Below are 21,634 nucleotides of genomic sequence, written 5' to 3' on the forward strand. Positions count from 1 at the left end.
GCAGGTCTGGAATTCATCTGAATCTGCACTCCAAACAGGCATTTGTTACCCCACTGGAGACTGTCCTAGAAACCCAATGCTGGTACTCCGCGGCATGATGAGACAAGCAGCTGTGCAGTTCCATTGGCTATCCTGTTTACCCCGGGTAAGCTCTTCATTTTTGTGTTCCCGCAACCCAGCCTTCAGAAAACTTTGGAATCTCACTTAAAGAATGTTCCGTTCATTCACTGTGAATCTGCAATTCATATGAATCTGCACTGCAAAGCCGCTTTGGTTACACCGCTGGAGACTGTCCTCGTAACCCAAAGCCGGTGTTCAGGGGCATGTTCACACTAGCAGCTGTGAAGTTCCATGGGTATCCACTTAACCCTGGTCAGCTCTTCATTTTTCTGGCCACAAAACACAGGCTTCAGCAATCATTGGAATCTTCACTGAAGAATGTTCCATTCATTCGTATAACAGACTTTCGTTGCAACGCTGGAGAACATCCTAGTATCCCAATGTTGGTTTTCAGTGGCATGTTCAGACTAGTAACAGTGCAGTTCAATTGGCTATCCATTTAACCATGGTCAGTGATTCATTTCTCTGTACTCACAACCCAGCCTTCAGAAATCATTTTTATCTCCAGTAAAGGCTGTTCCATTCATTCACTGCCAATCTAAAACTCATCTGAATCTGCACTCCAAACAGTCTTTTGTTACACCACTGAAGACTGTCCTCCTCACCAATGCTGGTATTCAGCGGCATGTTCAGACTCGCACCCTGCTCAGCTCTTCATTTTTCTATCCACAACACGCAGATTCAGAAATCATCGGACTCTCCACTAAAGCATGTTCCAGTCATTCAATGCGAATCTGAAATTCGTCTGAATCTGCACTCCAAACACGCTTTCATTACACCGCTGGTGAATGTTCATGTAACCCAATACTTGTTTTCATCTGCATGTTCAGACTTGCAGTAGTGTTGTTCAATTGGCTATGCACTTAACCCTGCTTAGCTCTTCATTTTTCTGTCCACAAGACCCAGACTAGAGAAATCACTGGAATCTCTACTAAGGAATGCTCCATTCACTCAATGCGAATCTAGAATTCATCTGAATCTGCACTCCAAACAGTCTATCGTTACACCACTGGTGACTGTCCTATGCTGGTTTTCAGCGGCATGTGCAGACTCGCAGCTGTGCTGTTCAATTGGCTATGCAACCAACCATGGTCAGCTCCTCATTTTAATGTCCACAGACCCCAGCTTTCAGAAATCCTTGTTATCGCCACTACAGAATCTTCCGTTCATTCACTGCGAATCTGGAATTCATCTGAACCTGCACTCCAAACAGCCTTTCATTACACCACTGGTGAATGTCTAAGTATCCCAATTCTGGTTTTCAGCGGCATGTTCAGTCTCGCAGCTGTGCAGTTCCATTGGCTATCCTGTTAATCCTGGTCAGCTCTTCCTTTTTGTGTGCCCCGCAACCCAGCCTTCAGAAATCATTGGAATCTCACTTAAATAATGTTCCATTCATTCACTGCGAATCTGGAATTCATCTGAACCTGCAATCCAAACAGGCTTTCGTTACAACACTGGAGACTTTCCTAGAGTATCCCAATGTTGCTTTCCGGTGGCATGTTCAGACTGGAAACAGTGCGGTGCAATTGGTGATCCATTTATCCATGGTCAGCGAATCATTTCTCTATACACACAACCCAGCCTTCAGAAATCTTGGTTATCTCCACTACAGAATGTTCCATTCATTCACTGCAAATCTGGAATTCATCTGAATACGCACACCCAACAGACTCTGGTTACACCTCTGGTAAATGTCCAAGTAACCCAATACTGGTTTTCAGTGGACTGTTCTGACTCGCAGCTGTGCTATTCACTTGGCTATACACTTAACCCTGGTCAGCTCCTCATTTTTCTGTCCACCAAACTCAGACTTCAGAAATCATTTTTATCTCCAGTAAAGAATGTTCCATTCATTCACTGCAGGTCTGGAATTCATCTGAATCTGCACTCCAAACAGGCATTTGTTACCCCACTGGAGACTGTCCTAGAAACCCAATGCTGGTACTCCGCGGCATGATGAGACAAGCAGCTGTGCAGTTCCATTGGCTATCCTGTTTACCCCGGGTAAGCTCTTCATTTTTGTGTTCCCGCAACCCAGCCTTCAGAAAACTTTGGAATCTCACTTAAAGAATGTTCCGTTCATTCACTGTGAATCTGCAATTCATATGAATCTGCACTGCAAAGCCGCTTTGGTTACACCGCTGGAGACTGTCCTCGTAACCCAAAGCCGGTGTTCAGGGGCATGTTCACACTAGCAGCTGTGAAGTTCCATGGGTATCCACTTAACCCTGGTCAGCTCTTCATTTTTCTGGCCACAAAACACAGGCTTCAGCAATCATTGGAATCTTCACTGAAGAATGTTCCATTCATTCGTATAACAGACTTTCGTTGCAACGCTGGAGAACATCCTAGTATCCCAATGTTGGTTTTCAGTGGCATGTTCAGACTAGTAACAGTGCAGTTCAATTGGCTATCCATTTAACCATGGTCAGTGATTCATTTCTCTGTACTCACAACCCAGCCTTCAGAAATCATTTTTATCTCCAGTAAAGGCTGTTCCATTCATTCACTGCCAATCTAAAATTCATCTGAATCTGCACTCCAAACAGTCTTTTGTTACACCACTGAAGACTGTCCTCCTCACCAATGCTGGTATCCAGCGGCATGTTCAGACTCGCACCCTGCTCAGCTCTTCATTTTTCTATCCACAACACGCAGATTCAGAAATCATCGGACTCTCCACTAAAGCATGTTCCAGTCATTCAATGCGAATCTGAAATTCGTCTGAATCTGCACTCCAAACACGCTTTCATTACACCGCTGGTGAATGTTCATGTAACCCAATACTTGTTTTCATCTGCATGTTCAGACTTGCAGTAGTGTTGTTCAATTGGCTATGCACTTAACCCTGCTTAGCTCTTCATTTTTCTGTCCACAAGACCCAGACTAGAGAAATCACTGGAATCTCCACTAAGGAATGCTCCATTCACTCAATGCGAATCTAGAATTCATCTGAATCTGCACTCCAAACAGTCTATCGTTACACCACTGGTGACTGTCCTATGCTGGTTTTCAGCGGCATGTGCAGACTCGCAGCTGTGCTGTTCAATTGGCTATGCAACCAACCATGGTCAGCTCCTCATTTTACTGTCCACAGACCCCAGCTTTCAGAAATCCATGTTATCGCCACTACAGAATGTTCCGTTCATTCACTGCGAATCTGGAATTCATCTGAACCTGCACTCCAAACAGCCTTTCATTACACCACTGGTGAATGTCTAAGTAACCCAATTCTGGTTTTCAGCGGCATGTTCAGTCTCGCAGCTGTGCAGTTCCATTGGCTATCCTGTTAATCCAGGTCAGCTCTTCCTTTTTGTGTGCCCCGCAACCCAGCCTTCAGAAATCATTGGAATCTCACTTAAATAATATTCCATTCATTCACTGCGAATCTGGAATTCATCTGAACCTGCAATCCAAACAGGCTTTCGTTACAACACTGGAGACTTTCCTAGAGTATCCCAATGTTGCTTTTCGGTGGCATGTTCAGACTGGAAACAGTGCGGTGCAATTGGTGATCCATTTATCCATGGTCAGCGAATCATTTCTCTATACACACAACCCAGCCTTCAGAAATCATGGTTATCTCCACTACAGAATGTTCCATTCATTCACTGCGAATCTGGAATTCATCTGAATACGCACACCCAACAGACTCTGGTTACACCTCTGGTAAATGTCCAAGTAACCCAATACTGGTTTTCAGTGGACTGTTCTGACTCGCAGCTGTGCTGTTCAATTGGCTATACACTTAACCCTGGTCAGCTCCTCATTTTTCTGTCCACCAAACTCAGACTTCAGAAATCATTTTTATCTCCAGTAAAGAATTTTCCATTCATTCACTGCAGGTCTGGAATTCATCTGAATCTGCACTCCAAACAGGCATTTGTTACCCCACTGGAGACTGTCCTAGAAACCCAATGCTGGTACTCCGCGGCATGATGAGACAAGCAGCTGTGCAGTTCCATTGGCTATCCTGTTTACCCCGGGTAAGCTCTTCATTTTTGTGTTCCCGCAAACCAGCCTTCAGAAAACTTTGGAATCTCACTTAAAGAATGTTCCGTTCATTCACTGTGAATCTGCAATTCATATGAATCTGCACTGCAAAGCCGCTTTGGTTACACCGCTGGAGACTGTCCTCGTAACCCAAAGCCGGTGTTCAGGGGCATGTTCACACTAGCAGCTGTGAAGTTCCATGGGTATCCACTTAACCCTGGTCAGCTCTTCATTTTTCTGGCCACAAAACACAGGCTTCAGCAATCATTGGAATCTTCACTGAAGAATGTTCCATTCATTCGTATAACAGACTTTCGTTGCAACGCTGGAGAACATCCTAGTATCCCAATGTTGGTTTTCAGTGGCATGTTCAGACTAGTAACAGTGCAGTTCAATTGGCTATCCATTTAACCATGGTCAGTGATTCATTTCTCTGTACTCACAACCCAGCCTTCAGAAATCATTTTTATCTCCAGTAAAGGCTGTTCCATTCATTCACTGCCAATCTAAAATTCATCTGAATCTGCACTCCAAACAGTCTTTTGTTACACCACTGAAGACTGTCCTCCTCACCAATGCTGGTATTCAGCGGCATGTTCAGACTCGCACCCTGCTCAGCTCTTCATTTCTCTATCCACAACACGCAGATTCAGAAATCATCGGACTCTCCACTAAAGCATGTTCCAGTCATTCAATGCGAATCTGAAATTCGTCTGAATCTGCACTCCAAACACGCTTTCATTACACCGCTGGTGAATGTTCATGTAACCCAATACTTGTTTTCATCTGCATGTTCAGACTTGCAGTAGTGTTGTTCAATTGGCTATGCACTTAACCCTGCTTAGCTCTTCATTTTTCTGTCCACAAGACCCAGACTAGAGAAATCACTGGAATCTCCACTAAGGAATGCTCCATTCACTCAATGCGAATCTAGAATTCATCTGAATCTGCACTCCAAACAGTCTATCGTTACACCACTGGTGACTGTCCTATGCTGGTTTTCAGCGGCATGTGCAGACTCGCAGCTGTGCTGTTCAATTGGCTATGCAACCAACCATGGTCAGCTCCTCATTTTACTGTCCACAGACCCCAGCTTTCAGAAATCCTTGTTATCGCCACCACAGAATGTTCCGTTCATTCACTGCGAATCTGGAATTCATCTGAACCTGCACTCCAAACAGCCTTTCATTACACCACTGGTGAATGTCTAAGTAACCCAATTCTGGTTTTCAGCGGCATGTTCAGTCTCGCAGCTGTGCAGTTCCATTGGCTATCCTGTTAATCCTGGTCAGCTCTTCCGTTTTGTGTGCCCAGCAACCCAGCCTTCAGAAATCATTGGAATCTCACTTAAATAATGTTCCATTCATTCACTGCGAATCTGGAATTCATCTGAACCTGCAATCCAAACAGGCTTTCGTTACAACACTGGAGACTTTCCTAGAGTATCCCAATGTTGCTTTCCGGTGGCATGTTCAGACTGGAAACAGTGCGGTGCAATTGGTGATCCATTTATCCATGGTCAGCGAATCATTTCTCTATACACACAACCCAGCCTTCAGAAATCATGGTTATCTCCACTACAGAATGTTCCATTCATTCACTGCGAATCTGGAATTCATCTGAATACGCACACCCAACAGACTCTGGTTACACCTCTGGTAAATGTCCAAGTAACCCAATACTGGTTTTCAGTGGACTGTTCTGACTCGCAGCTGTGCTGTTCAATTGGCTATACACTTAACCCTGGTCAGCTCCTCATTTTTCTGTCCACCAAACTCAGACTTCAGAAATCATTTTTATCTCCAGTAAAGAATTTTCCATTCATTCACTGCAGGTCTGGAATTCATCTGAATCTGCACTCCAAACAGGCATTTGTTACCCCACTGGAGACTGTCCTAGAAACCCAATGCTGGTACTCCGCGGCATGATGAGACAAGCAGCTGTGCAGTTCCATTGGCTATCCTGTTTACCCCGGGTAAGCTCTTCATTTTTGTGTTCCCGCAAACCAGCCTTCAGAAAACTTTGGAATCTCACTTAAAGAATGTTCCGTTCATTCACTGTGAATCTGCAATTCATATGAATCTGCACTGCAAAGCCGCTTTGGTTACACCGCTGGAGACTGTCCTCGTAACCCAAAGCCGGTGTTCAGGGGCATGTTCACACTAGCAGCTGTGAAGTTCCATGGGTATCCACTTAACCCTGGTCAGCTCTTCATTTTTCTGGCCACAAAACACAGGCTTCAGCAATCATTGGAATCTTCACTGAAGAATGTTCCATTCATTCGTATAACAGACTTTCGTTGCAACGCTGGAGAACATCCTAGTATCCCAATGTTGGTTTTCAGTGGCATGTTCAGACTAGTAACAGTGCAGTTCAATTGGCTATCCATTTAACCATGGTCAGTGATTCATTTCTCTGTACTCACAACCCAGCCTTCAGAAATCATTTTTATCTCCAGTAAAGGCTGTTCCATTCATTCACTGCCAATCTAAAATTCATCTGAATCTGCACTCCAAACAGTCTTTTGTTACACCACTGAAGACTGTCCTCCTCACCAATGCTGTTATTCAGCGGCATGTTCAGACTCGCACCCTGCTCAGCTCTTCATTTCTCTATCCACAACACGCAGATTCAGAAATCATCGGACTCTCCACTAAAGCATGTTCCAGTCATTCAATGCGAATCTGAAATTCGTCTGAATCTGCACTCCAAACACGCTTTCATTACACCGCTGGTGAATGTTCATGTAACCCAATACTTGTTTTCATCTGCATGTTCAGACTTGCAGTAGTGTTGTTCAATTGGCTATGCACTTAACCCTGCTTAGCTCTTCATTTTTCTGTCCACAAGACCCAGACTAGAGAAATCACTGGAATCTCCACTAAGGAATGCTCCATTCACTCAATGCGAATCTAGAATTCATCTGAATCTGCACTCCAAACAGTCTATCGTTACACCACTGGTGACTGTCCTATGCTGGTTTTCAGCGGCATGTGCAGACTCGCAGCTGTGCTGTTCAATTGGCTATGCAACCAACCATGGTCAGCTCCTCATTTTACTGTCCACAGACCCCAGCTTTCAGAAATCCTTGTTATCGCCACCACAGAATGTTCCGTTCATTCACTGCGAATCTGGAATTCATCTGAACCTGCACTCCAAACAGCCTTTCATTACACCACTGGTGAATGTCTAAGTAACCCAATTCTGGTTTTCAGCGGCATGTTCAGTCTCGCAGCTGTGCAGTTCCATTGGCTATCCTGTTAATCCTGGTCAGCTCTTCCGTTTTGTGTGCCCAGCAACCCAGCCTTCAGAAATCATTGGAATCTCACTTAAATAATGTTCCATTCATTCACTGCGAATCTGGAATTCATCTGAACCTGCAATCCAAACAGGCTTTCGTTACAACACTGGAGACTTTCCTAGAGTATCCCAATGTTGCTTTCCGGTGGCATGTTCAGACTGGAAACAGTGCGGTGCAATTGGTGATCCATTTATCCATGGTCAGCGAATCATTTCTCTATACACACAACCCAGCCTTCAGAAATCATGGTTATCTCCACTACAGAATGTTCCATTCATTCACTGCGAATCTGGAATTCATCTGAATACGCACACCCAACAGACTCTGGTTACACCTCTGGTAAATGTCCAAGTAACCCAATACTGGTTTTCAGTGGACTGTTCTGACTCGCAGCTGTGCTGTTCACTTGGCTATACACTTAACCCTGGTCAGCTCCTCATTTTTCTGTCCACCAAACTCAGACTTCAGAAATCATTTTTATCTCCAGTAAAGAATGTTCCATTCATTCACTGCAGGTCTGGAATTCATCTGAATCTGCACTCCAAACAGGCATTTGTTACCCCACTGGAGACTGTCCTAGAAACCCAATGCTGGTACTCCGCGGCATGATGAGACAAGCAGCTGTGCAGTTCCATTGGCTATCCTGTTTACCCCGGGTAAGCTCTTCATTTTTGTGTTCCCGCAACCCAGCCTTCAGAAAACTTTGGAATCTCACTTAAAGAATGTTCCGTTCATTCACTGTGAATCTGCAATTCATATGAATCTGCACTGCAAAGCCGCTTTGGTTACACCGCTGGAGACTGTCCTCGTAACCCAAAGCCGGTGTTCAGGGGCATGTTCACACTAGCAGCTGTGAAGTTCCATGGGTATCCACTTAACCCTGGTCAGCTCTTCATTTTTCTGGCCACAAAACACAGGCTTCAGCAATCATTGGAATCTTCACTGAAGAATGTTCCATTCATTCGTATAACAGACTTTCGTTGCAACGCTGGAGAACATACTAGTATCCCAATGTTGGTTTTCAGTGGCATGTTCAGACTAGTAACAGTGCAGTTCAATTGGCTATCCATTTAACCATGGTCAGTGATTCATTTCTCTGTACTCACAACCCAGCCTTCAGAAATCATTTTTATCTCCAGTAAAGGCTGTTCCATTCATTCACTGCCAATCTAAAACTCATCTGAATCTGCACTCCAAACAGTCTTTTGTTACACCACTGAAGACTGTCCTCCTCACCAATGCTGGTATTCAGCGGCATGTTCAGACTCGCACCCTGCTCAGCTCTTCATTTTTCTATCCACAACACGCAGATTCAGAAATCATCGGACTCTCCACTAAAGCATGTTCCAGTCATTCAATGCGAATCTGAAATTCGTCTGAATCTGCACTCCAAACACGCTTTCATTACACCGCTGGTGAATGTTCATGTAACCCAATACTTGTTTTCATCTGCATGTTCAGACTTGCAGTAGTGTTGTTCAATTGGCTATGCACTTAACCCTGCTTAGCTCTTCATTTTTCTGTCCACAAGACCCAGAATAGAGAAATCACTGGAATCTCCACTAAGGAATGCTCCATTCACTCAATGCGAATCTAGAATTCATCTGAATCTGCACTCCAAACAGTCTATCGTTACACCACTGGTGACTGTCCTATGCTGGTTTTCAGCGGCATGTGCAGACTCGCAGCTGTGCTGTTCAATTGGCTATGCAACCAACCATGGTCAGCTCCTCATTTTACTGTCCACAGACCCCAGCTTTCAGAAATCCTTGTTATCGCCACTACAGAATATTCCGTTCATTCACTGCGAATCTGGAATTCATCTGAACCTGCACTCCAAACAGCCTTTCATTACACCACTGGTGAATGTCTAAGTAACCCAATTCTGGTTTTCAGCGGCATGTTCAGTCTCGCAGCTGTGCAGTTCCATTGGCTATCCTGTTAATCCTGGTCAGCTCTTCCTTTTTGTGTGCCCCGCAACCCAGCCTTCAGAAATCATTGGAATCTCACTTAAATAATGTTCCATTCATTCACTGCGAATCTGGAATTCATCTGAACCTGCAATCCAAACAGGCTTTCGTTACAACACTGGAGACTTTCCTAGAGTATCCCAATGTTGCTTTCCGGTGGCATGTTCAGACTGGAAACAGTGCGGTGCAATTGGTGATCCATTTATCCATGGTCAGCGAATCATTTCTCTATACACACAACCCAGCCTTCAGAAATCATGGTTATCTCCACTACAAAATGTTCCATTCATTCACTGCGAATCTGGAATTCATCTGAATTTGCACTGCAAAGCCGCTTTGGTTACACCGCTGGAGACTGTCCTCGTAACCCAAAGCCGGTGTTCAGGGGCATGTTCACACTAGCAGCTGTGAAGTTCCATGGGTATCCACTTAACCCTGGTCAGCTCTTCATTTTTCTGGCCACAAAACACAGGCTTCAGCAATCATTGGAATCTTCACTGAAGAATGTTCCATTCATTCGTATAACAGACTTTCGTTGCAACGCTGGAGAACATCCTAGTATCCCAATGTTGGTTTTCAGTGGCATGTTCAGACTAGTAACAGTGCAGTTCAATTGGCTATCCATTTAACCATGGTCAGTGATTCATTTCTCTGTACTCACAACCCAGCCTTCAGAAATCATTTTTATCTCCAGTAAAGGCTGTTATATTCATTCACTGCCAATCTAAAATTCATCTGAATCTGCACTCCAAACAGTCTTTTGTTACACCACTGAAGACTGTCCTCCTCACCAATGCTGGTATTCAGCGGCATGTTCACACTCGCACCCTGCTCAGCTCTTCATTTTTCTATCCACAACACGCAGATTCAGAAATCATCGGACTCTCCACTAAAGCATGTTCCAGTCATTCAATGCGAATCTGAAATTCGTCTGAATCTGCACTCCAAACACGCTTTCATTACACCGCTGGTGAATGTTCATGTAACCCAATACTTGTTTTCATCTGCATGTTCAGACTTGCAGTAGTGTTGTTCAATTGGCTATGCACTTAACCCTGCTTAGCTCTTCATTTTTCTGTCCACAAGACCCAGACTAGAGAAATCACTGGAATCTCCACTAAGGAATGCTCCATTCACTCAATGCGAATCTAGAATTCATCTGAATCTGCACTCCAAACAGTCTATCGTTACACCACTGGTGACTGTCCTATGCTGGTTTTCAGCGGCATGTGCAGACTCGCAGCTGTGCTGTTCAATTGGCTATGCAACCAACCATGGTCAGCTCCTCATTTTACTGTCCACAGACCCCAGCTTTCAGAAATCCTTGTTATCGCCACTACAGAATGTTCCGTTCATTCACTGCGAATCTGGAATTCATCTGAACCTGCACTCCAAACAGCCTTTCATTACACCACTGGTGAATGTCTAAGTAACCCAATTCTGGTTTTCAGCGGCATGTTCAGTCTCGCAGCTGTGAAGTTCCATTGGCTATCCTGTCAATCCTGGTCAGCTCTTCCGTTTTGTGTGCCCAGCAACCCAGCCTTCAGAAATCATTGGAATCTCACTTAAATAATGTTCAATTCATTCACTGCGAATCTGGAATTCATCTGAACCTGCAATCCAAACAGGCTTTCGTTACAACACTGGAGACTTTCCTAGAGTATCCCAATGTTGCTTTCCGGTGGCATGTTCAGACTGGAAACAGTGCGGTGCAATTGGTGATCCATTTATCCATGGTCAGCGAATCATTTCTCTATACACACAACCCAGCCTTCAGAAATCATGGTTATCTCCACTACAGAATGTTCCATTCATTCACTGCGAATCTGGAATTCATCTGAATACGCACACCCAACAGACTCTGGTTACACCTCTGGTAAATGTCCAAGTAACCCAATACTGGTTTTCACTGGACTGTTCTGACTCGCAGCTGTGCTGTTCACTTGGCTATACACTTAACCCTGGTTAGCTCCTCATTTTTCTGTCCACCAAACTCAGACTTCAGAAATCATTTTTATCTCCAGTAAAGAATGTTCCATTCATTCACTGCAGGTCTGGAATTCATCTGAATCTGCACTCCAAACAGGCATTTGTTACCCCACTGGAGACTGTCCTAGAAACCCAATGCTGGTACTCCGCGGCATGATGAGACAAGCAGCTGTGCAGTTCCATTGGCTATCCTGTTTACCCCGGGTAAGCTCTTCATTTTTGTGTTCCCGCAACCCAGCCTTCAGAAAACTTTGGAATCTCACTTAAAGAATGTTCCGTTCATTCACTGTGAATCTGCAATTCATATGAATCTGCACTGCAAAGCCGCTTTGGTTACACCGCTGGAGACTGTCCTCGTAACCCAAAGCCGGTGTTCAGGGGCATGTTCACACTAGCAGCTGTGAAGTTCCATGGGTATCCACTTAACCCTGGTCAGCTCTTCATTTTTCTGGCCACAAAACACAGGCTTCAGCAATCATTGGAATCTTCACTGAAGAATGTTCCATTCATTCGTATAACAGACTTTCGTTGCAACGCTGGAGAACATCCTAGTATCCCAATGTTGGTTTTCAGTGGCATGTTCAGACTAGTAACAGTGCAGTTCAATTGGCTATCCATTTAACCATGGTCAGTGATTCATTTCTCTGTACTCACAACCCAGCCTTCAGAAATCATTTTTATCTCCAGTAAAGGCTGTTCCATTCATTCACTGCCAATCTAAAATTCATCTGAATCTGCACTCCAAACAGTCTTTTGTTACACCACTGAAGACTGTCCTCCTCACCAATGCTGGTATTCAGCGGCATGTTCAGACTCGCACCCTGCTCAGCTCTTCATTTCTCTATCCACAACACGCAGATTCAGAAATCATCGGACTCTCCACTAAAGCATGTTCCAGTCATTCAATGCGAATCTGAAATTCGTCTGAATCTGCACTCCAAACACGCTTTCATTACACCGCTGGTGAATGTTCATGTAACCCAATACTTGTTTTCATCTGCATGTTCAGACTTGCAGTAGTGTTGTTCAATTGGCTATGCACTTAACCCTGCTTAGCTCTTCATTTTTCTGTCCACAAGACCCAGACTAGAGAAATCACTGGAATCTCCACTAAGGAATGCTCCATTCACTCAATGCGAATCTAGAATTCATCTGAATCTGCACTCCAAACAGTCTATCGTTACACCACTGGTGACTGTCCTATGCTGGTTTTCAGCGGCATGTGCAGACTCGCAGCTGTGCTGTTCAATTGGCTATGCAACCAACCATGGTCAGCTCCTCATTTTACTGTCCACAGACCCCAGCTTTCAGAAATCCTTGTTATCGCCACTAAAGAATGTTCCGTTCATTCACTGCGAATCTGGAATTCATCTGAACCTGCACTCCAAACAGCCTTTCATTACACCACTGGTGAATGTCTAAGTAACCCAATTCTGGTTTTCAGCGGCATGTTCAGTCTCGCAGCTGTGCAGTTCCATTGGCTATCCTGTTAATCCTGGTCAGCTCTTCCTTTTTGTGTGCCACGCAACCCAGCCTTCAGAAATCATTGGAATCTCACTTAAATAATGTTCCATTCATTCACTGCGAATCTGGAATTCATCTGAACCTGCAATCCAAACAGGCTTTCGTTACAACACTGGAGACTTTCCTAGAGTATCCCAATGTTGCTTTCCGGTGGCATGTTCAGACTGGAAACAGTGCGGTGCAATTGGTGATCCATTTATCCATGGTCAGCGAATCATTTCTCTATACACACAACCCAGCCTTCAGAAATCATGGTTATCTCCACTACAGAATGTTCCATTCATTCACTGCGAATCTGGAATTCATCTGAATCTGCACTGCAAAGCCGCTTTGGTTACACCGCTGGAGACTGTCCTCGTAACCCAAAGCCGGTGTTCAGGGGCATGTTCACACTAGCAGCTGTGAAGTTCCATGGGTATCCACTTAACCCTGGTCAGCTCTTCATTTTTCTGGCCACAAAACACAGGCTTCAGCAATCATTGGAATCTTCACTGAAGAATCTTCCATTCATTCGTAGAACAGACTTTCGTTGCAACGCTGGAGAACATCCTAGTATCCCAATGTTGGTTTTCAGTGGCATGTTCAGACTAGTAACAGTGCAGTTCAATTGGCTATCCATTTAACCATGGTCAGTGATTCATTTCTCTGTACTCACAACCCAGCCTTCAGAAATCATTTTTATCTCCAGTAAAGGCTGTTACATTCATTCACTGCCAATCTAAAATTCATCTGAATCTGCACTCCAAACAGTCTTTTGTTACACCAATGAAGACTGTCCTCCTCACCAATGCTGGTATTCAGCGGCATGTTCACACTCGCACCCTGCTCAGCTCTTCATTTTTCTATCCACAACACGCAGATTCAGAAATCATCGGACTCTCCACTAAAGCATGTTCCAGTCATTCAATGCGAATCTGAAATTCGTCTGAATCTGCACTCCAAACACGCTTTCATTACACCGCTGGTGAATGTTCATGTAACCCAATACTTGTTTTCATCTGCATGTTCAGACTTGCAGTAGTGTTGTTCAATTGGCTATGCACTTAACCCTGCTTAGCTCTTCATTTTTCTGTCCACAAGACCCAGACTAGAGAAATCACTGGAATCTCCACTAAGGAATGCTCCATTCACTCAATGCGAATCTAGAATTCATCTGAATCTGCACTCCAAACAGTCTATCGTTACACCACTGGTAACTGTCCTATGCTGGTTTTCAGCGGCATGTGCAGACTCGCAGCTGTGCTGTTCAATTGGCTATGCAACCAACCATGGTCAGCTCCTCATTTTACTGTCCACAGACCCCAGCTTTCAGAAATCCTTGGTATCGCCACTACAGAATGTTCCGTTCATTCACTGCGAATCTGGAATTCATCTGAACCTGCACTCCAAACAGCCTTTCATTACACCACTGGTGAATGTCTAAGTAACCCAATTCTGGTTTTCAGCGGCATGTTCAGTCTCGCAGCTGTGCAGTTCCATTGGCTATCCTGTCAATCCTGGTCAGCTCTTCCTTTTTGTGTGCCCCGCAACCCAGCCTTCAGAAATCATTGGAATCTCACTTAAATAATGTTCCATTCATTCACTGCGAATCTGGAATTCATCTGAACCTGCAATCCAAACAGGCTTTCGTTACAACACTGGAGACTTTCCTAGAGTATCCCAATGTTGCGTTCCGGTGGCATGTTCAGACTGGAAACAGTGCGGTGCAATTGGTGATCCATTTATCCATGGTCAGCGAATCATTTCTCTATACACACAACCCAGCCTTCAGAAATCATGGTTATCTCCACTACAGAATGTTCCATTCATTCACTGCGAATCTGGAATTCATCTGAATCTGCACTGCAAAGCCGCTTTGGTTACACCGCTCGAGACTGTCCTCGTAACCCAAAGCCGGTGTTCAGGGGCATGTTCACACTAGCAGCTGTGAAATTCCATGGGTATCCACTTAACCCTGGTCAGCTCTTCATTTTTCTGGCCACAAAACACAGGCTTCAGCAATCATTGGAATCTTCACTGAAGAATGTTCCATTCATTCGTATAACAGACTTTCGTTGCAACGCTGGAGAACATCCTAGTATCCCAATGTTGGTTTTCAGTGGTATGTTCAGACTAGTAACAGTGCAGTTCAATTGGCTATCCATTTAACCATGGTCAGTGATTCATTTCTCTGTACTCACAACCCAGCCTTCAGAAATCATTTTTATCTCCAGTAAAGGCTGTTACATTCATTCACTGCCAATCTAAAATTCATCTGAATCTGCACTCCAAACAGTCTTTTGTTACACCACTGAAGACTGTCCTCCTCACCAATGCTGGTATTCAGCGGCATGTTCACACTCGCACCCTGCTCAGCTCTTCATTTTTCTATCCACAACACGCAGATTCAGAAATCATCGGACTCTCCACTAAAGCATGTTCCAGTCATTCAATGCGAATCTGAAATTCGTCTGAATCTGCACTCCAAACACGCTTTCATTACACCGCTGGTGAATGTTCATGTAACCCAATACTTGTTTTCATCTGCATGTTCAGACTTGCAGTAGTGTTGTTCAATTGGCTATGCACTTAACCCTGCTTAGCTCTTCATTTTTCTGTCCACAAGACCCAGACTAGAGAAATCACTGGAATCTCCACTAAGGAATGCTCCATTCACTCAATGCGAATCTAGAATTCATCTGAATCTGCACTCCAAACAGTCTATCGTTACACCACTGGTGACTGTCCTATGCTGGTTTTCAGCGGCATGTGCAGACTCGCAGCTGTGCTGTTCAATTGGCTATGCAACCAACCATGGTCAGCTCCTCATTTTACTGTCCACAGACCCCAGCTTTCAGAAATCCTTGTTATCGCCACTACAGAATGTTCCGTTCATTCACTGCGAATCTGGAATTCATCTGAACCTGCACTCCAAACAGCCTTTCATTACACCACTGGTGAATGTCTAAGTAACCCAATTCTGGTTTTCAGCGGCATGTTCAGTCTCGCAGCTGTGCAGTTCCATTGGCTATCCTGTTAATCCTGGTCAGCTCTTCCTTTTTGTGTGCCCCGCAACCCAGCCTTCAGAAATCATTGGAATCTCACTTAAATAATGTTCCATTCATTCACTGCGAATCTGGAATTCATCTGAACCTGCAATCCAAACAGGCTTTCGTTACAACACTGGAGACTTTCCTAGAGTATCCCAATGTTGCTTTCCGGTGGCATGTTCAGACTGGAAACAGTGCGGTGCAATTGGTGATCCATTTATCCATGGTCAGCGAATCATTTCTCTATACACACAACCCAGCCTTCAGAAATCATGGTTATCTCCACTACAGAATGTTCCATTCATTCACTGCGAATCTGGAATTCATCTGAATCTGCACTGCAAAGCCGCTTTGGTTACACCGCTGGAGACTGTCCTCGTAACCCAAAGCCGGTGTTCAGGGGCATGTTCACACTAGCAGCTGTGAAGTTCCATGGGTATCCACTTAACCCTGGTCAGCTCTTCATTTTTCTGGCCACAAAACACAGGCTTCAGCAATCATTGGAATCTTCACTGAAGAATGTTCCATTCATTCGTATAACAGATTTTCGTTGCAACGCTGGAGAACATCCTAGTATCCCAATGTTGGTTTTCAGTGGCATGTTCAGACTAGTAACAGTGCAGTTCAATTGGCTATCCATTTAACCATGGTCAGTGATTCATTTCTCTGTACTCACAACCCAGCCTTCAGAAATCATTATTATCTCCAGTAAAGGCTGTTCCATTCATTCACTGCCAATCTAAAATTCATCTGAATCTGCACTCCAAACAGTCTTTTGTTACACCACTGAAGACTGTCCTCCTCACCAATGCTGGTATTCAGCGGCATGTTCAGACTCGCACCCTGCTCAGCTCTTCATTTTTCTATCCACAACACGCAGATTCAGAAATCATCGGACTCTCCACTAAAGCATGTTCCAGTCATTCAATGCGAATCTGAAATTCGTCTGAATCTGCACTCCAAACACGCTTTCATTACACCGCTGGTGAATGTTCATGTAACCCAATACTTGTTTTCATCTGCATGTTCAGACTTGCAGTAGTGTTGTTCAATTGGCTATGCACTTAACCCTGCTTAGCTCTTCATTTTTCTGTCCACAAGACCCAGACTAGAGAAATCACTGGAATCTCCACTAAGGAATGCTCCATTCACTCAATGCGAATCTAGAATTCATCTGAATCTGCACTCCAAACAGTCTATCGTTACACCACTGGTGACTGTCCTATGCTGGTTTTCAGCGGCATGTGCAGACTCGCAGCTGTGCTGTTCAATTGGCTATGCAACCAACCATGGTCAGCTCCTCATTTTACTGTCCACAGACCCCAGCTTTCAGAAATCCTTGTTATCGCCACTACAGAATGTTCCGTTCATTCACTGCGAATCTGGAATTCATCTGAACCTGCACTCCAAACAGCCTTTCATTACACCACTGGTGAATGTCTAAGTAACCCAATTCTGGTTTTCAGCGGCATGTTTAGTCTCGCAGCTGTGCAGTTCCATTGGCTATCCTGTCAATCCTGGTCAGCTCTTCCTTTTTGTGTGCCCCGCAACCCAGCCTTCAGAAATCATTGGAATCTCACTGAAATAATGTTCCATTCATTCACTGCGAATCTGGAATTCATCTGAACCTGCAATCCAAACAGGCTTTCGTTACAACACTGGAGACTTTCCTAGCGTATCCCAATGTTGCTTTCCGGTGGCATGTTCAGAATGGAAACAGTGCGGTGCAATTGGTGATCCATTTATCCATGGTCAGCGAATCATTTCTCTATACACACAACCCAGCCTTCAGAAATCATGGTTATCTCCACTACAGAATGTTCCATTCATTCACTGCGAATCTGGAATTCATCTGAATACGCACACCCAACAGACTCTGGTTACACCTCTGGTAAATGTCCAAGTAACCCAATACTGGTTTTCAGTGGACTGTTCTGACTCGCAGCTGTGCTGTTCACTTGGCTATACACTTAACCCTGGTCAGCTCCTCATTTTTCTGTCCACCAAACTCAGACTTCAGAAATCAATTTTATCTCCAGTAAAGAATGTTCCATTCATTCACTGCAGGTCTGGAATTCTTCTGAATCTGCACTCCAAACAGGCATTTGTTACCCCACTGGAGACTGTCCTAGAAACCCAATGCTGGTACTCCGCGGCATGATGAGACAAGCAGCTGTGCAGTTCCATTGGCTATCCTGTTTACCCCGGGTAAGCTCTTCATTTTTGTGTTCCCGCAACCCAACCTTCAGAAAACTTTGGAATTTCACTTAAAGAATGTTCCGTTCATTCACTGTGAATCTGCAATTCATATGAATCTGCACTGCAAAGCCGCTTTGGTTACACCGCTGGAGACTGTCCTCGTAACCCAAAGCCGGTGTTCAGGGGCATGTTCACACTAGCAGCTGTGAAGTTCCATGGGTATCCACTTAACCCTGGTCAGCTCTTCATTTTTCTGGCCACAAAACACAGGCTTCAGCAATCATTGGAATCTTCACTGAAGAATGTTCCATTCATTCGTATAACAGACTTTCGTTGCAACGCTGGAGAACATCCTAGTATCCCAATGTTGGTTTTCAGTGGCATGTTCAGACTAGTAACAGTGCAGTTCAATTGGCTATCCATTTAACCATGGTCAGTGATTCATTTCTCTGTACTCACAACCCAGCCTTCAGAAATCATTTTTATCTCCAGTAAAGGCTGTTCCATTCATTCACTGCCAATCTAAAATTCATCTGAATCTGCACTCCAAACAGTCTTTTGTTACACCACTGAAGACTGTCCTCCTCACCAATGCTGGTATTCAGCGGCATGTTCAGACTCGCACCCTGCTCAGCTCTTCATTTTTCTATCCACATCACGCAGATTCAGAAATCATCGGACTCTCCACTAAAGCATGTTCCAGTCATTCAATGCGAATCTGAAATTCGTCTGAATCTGCACTCCAAACACGCTTTCATTACACCGCTGGTGAATGTTCATGTAACCCAATACTTGTTTTCATCTGCATGTTCAGACTTGCAGTAGTGTTGTTCAATTGGCTATGCACTTAACCCTGCTTAGCTCTTCATTTTTCTGTCCACAAGACCCAGACTAGAGAAATCACTGGAATCTCCACTAAGGAATGCTCCATTCACTCAATGCGAATCTAGAATTCATCTGCATCTGCACTCCAAACAGTCTATCGTTACACCACTGGTGACTGTCCTATGCTGGTTTTCAGCGGCATGTGCAGACTCGCAGCTGTGCTGTTCAATTGGCTATGCAACCAACCATGGTCAGCTCCTCATTTTACTGTCCACAGACCCCAGCTTTCAGAAATCCTTGTTATCGCCACTAAAGAATGTTCCGTTCATTCACTGCGAATCTGGAATTCATCTGAACCTGCACTCCAAACAGCCTTTCATTACACCACTGGTGAATGTCTAAGTAACCCAATTCTGGTTTTCAGCGGCATGTTCAGTCTCGCCGCTGTGCAGTTCCATTGGCTATCCTGTTAATCCTGGTCAGCTCTTCCGTTTTGTGTGCCCAGCAACCCAGCCTTCAGAAATCATTGGAATCTCACTTAAATAATGTTCCATTCATTCACTGCGAATCTGGAATTCATCTGAACCTGCAATCCAAACAGGCTTTCGTTACAACACTGGAGACTTTCCTAGAGTATCCCAATGTTGCTTTCCGGTGGCATGTTCAGACTGGAAACAGTGCGGTGCAATTGGTGATCCATTTATCCATGGTCAGCGAATCATTTCTCTATACACACAACCCAGCCTTCAGAAATCATGGTTATCTCCACTACAGAATGTTCCATTCATTCACTGCGAATCTGGAATTCATCTGAATCTGCACTGCAAAGCCGCTTTGGTTACACCGCTGGAGACTGTCCTCGTAACCCAAAGCCGGTGTTCAGGGGCATGTTCACACTAGCAGCTGTGAAGTTCCATGGGTATCCACTTAACCCTGGTCAGCTCTTCATTTTTCTGGCCACAAAACACAGGCTTCAGCAATCATTGGAATCTTCACTGAAGAATGTTCCATTCATTCGTATAACAGACTTTCGTTGCAACGCTGGAGAACATCCTAGTATCCCAATGTTGGTTTTCAGTGGCATGTTCAGACTAGTAACAGTGCAGTTCAATTGGCTATCCATTTAACCATGGTCAGTGATTCATTTCTCTGTACTCACAACTCAGCCTTCAGAAATCATTTTTATCTCCAGTAAAGGCTGTTCCATTCATTCACTGCCAATCTAAAATTCATCTGAATCTGCACTCCAAACAGTCTTTTGTTACACCACTGAAGACTGTCCTCCTCACCAATGCTGGTATTCAGCGGCATGTTCACACTCGCACCCTGCTCAGCTCTTCATTTTTCTATCCACATCACGCAGATTCAGAAATCATCGGACTCTCCACTAAAGCATGTTCCAGTCATTCAATGCGAATCTGAAATTCGTCTGAATCTGCACTCCAAACACGCTTTCATTACACCGCTGGTGAATGTTCATGTAACCCAATACTTGTTTTCATCTGCATGTTCAGACTTGCAGTAGTGTTGTTCAATTGGCTATGCACTTAACCCTGCTTAGCTCTTCATTTTTCTGTCCACAAGACCCAGACTAGAGAAATCACTGGAATCTCCACTAAGGAATGCTCCATTCACTCAATGCGAATCTAGAATTCATCTGAATCTGCACTCCAAACAGTCTATCGTTACACCACTGGTGACTGTCCTATGCTGGTTTTCAGCGGCATGTGCAGACTCGCAGCTGTGCTGTTCAATTGGCTATGCAACCAACCATGGTCAGCTCCTCATTTTACTGTCCACAGACCCCAGCTTTCAGAAATCCTTGTTATCGCCACTACAGAATGTTCCGTTCATTCACTGCGAATCTGGAATTCATCTGAACCTGCACTCCAAACAGCCTTTCATTACACCACTGGTGAATGTCTAAGTAACCCAATTCTGGTTTTCAGCGGCATGTTCAGTCTCGCAGCTGTGCAGTTCCATTGGCTATCCTGTCAATCCTGGTCAGCTCTTCCTTTTTGTGTGCCCCGCAACCCAGCCTTCAGAAATCATTGGAATCTCACTTAAATAATGTTCCATTCATTCACTGCGAATCTGGAATTCATCTGAACCTGCAATCCAAACAGGCTTTCGTTACAACACTGGAGACTTTCCTAGCGTATCCCAATGTTGCTTTCCGGTGGCATGTTCAGACTGGAAACAGTGCGGTGCAATTGGTGATCCATTTATCCATGGTCAGCGAATCATTTCTCTATACACACAACCCAGCCTTCAGAAATCATGGTTATCTCCACTACAGAATGTTCCATTCATTCACTGCGAATCTGGAATTCATCTGAATACGCACACCCAACAGACTCTGGTTACACCTCTGGTAAATGTCCAAGTAACCCAATACTGGTTTTCAGTGGACTGTTCTGACTCGCAGCTGTGCTGTTCACTTGGCTATACACTTAACCCTGGTCAGCTCCTCATTTTTCTGTCCACCAAACTCAGACTTCAGAAATCATTTTTATCTCCAGTAAAGAATGTTCCATTCATTCACTGCAGGTCTGGAATTCATCTGAATCTGCACTCCAAACAGGCATTTGTTACCCCACTGGAGACTGTCCTAGAAACCCAATGCTGGTACTCCGCGGCATGATGAGACAAGCAGCTGTGCAGTTCCATTGGCTATCCTG

This window comes from Sorex fumeus, unplaced genomic scaffold (genome assembly GCF_029834395.1).
Source record: "Sorex fumeus unplaced genomic scaffold, SorFum_2.1 ptg000037l, whole genome shotgun sequence".
NCBI classification, from domain to species: Eukaryota; Metazoa; Chordata; class Mammalia; order Eulipotyphla; family Soricidae; genus Sorex; species Sorex fumeus.